The sequence below is a fragment of the Stenella coeruleoalba genome, assembly GCF_951394435.1.
Source record: "Stenella coeruleoalba genome assembly, chromosome: 19".
Taxonomy (NCBI): Eukaryota; Metazoa; Chordata; class Mammalia; order Artiodactyla; family Delphinidae; genus Stenella; species Stenella coeruleoalba.
In genome coordinates, this window is record NC_137165.1 from 40,658,253 (window position 1) to 40,658,832 (window position 580).

The 580-nt window shown below is 45.3% G+C and overlaps 1 pseudogene across 1 annotated transcript; it reads right to left on the minus strand.

The window, feature by feature from the left end:
* Positions 1–580, minus strand: LOC307177790 (large ribosomal subunit protein uL22-like; annotated as a pseudogene). The gene has a single exon. The product of its transcript is annotated as a large ribosomal subunit protein uL22-like (transcript).

The window sequence follows — 580 nt, forward strand, 5'->3', positions numbered from 1 at the left end:
TTATTTGCATTTAATTTTTGCAGCATTTATCCTCGGGCCATAAGTTTTTGTTCTTCACTTTCTTCTGGGATATCTTTTTCTTCTGGGCAACCTCCTCTTCCGGTTTAGGAGCAATCCGTTCTTTTTCAGTAAGGATCATCTCAATGTGGCAGGGAGAGCTCATGTATGGGTTGATCCGACCATGAGCTCTGTAAGTCCTGCGCCGCATCTTGGGGGCTTTGTTCGCCTGGATATGCTCAATGACCAGGGAATCTACATCTAAGCCCTTAAGTTCAGCATTACTCTCTGCATTTTTGAGTATGTGCAGTAAAAATTCAGCACTCTTTTTGGGCTACCGACCTTGCGTCCAGCCCCACTGTCTGGCCTGGGCACACCTACCAACTCCACCATTGTAACGACGGAACGGCACACATTGCTTCTTTAAAGTGACATCCTTCACATACTTGGTGGCTTTTCGGATATGCATACCCTTAATGGCCTGGGCAGTTTCACGAGTGTTCTTAAAGTGAACACGAAGATTTGAACCTCTTGACTTGCATGATTTTGTGGAGTTTTCTGGGTCAAGTGAATAGCGAACCAT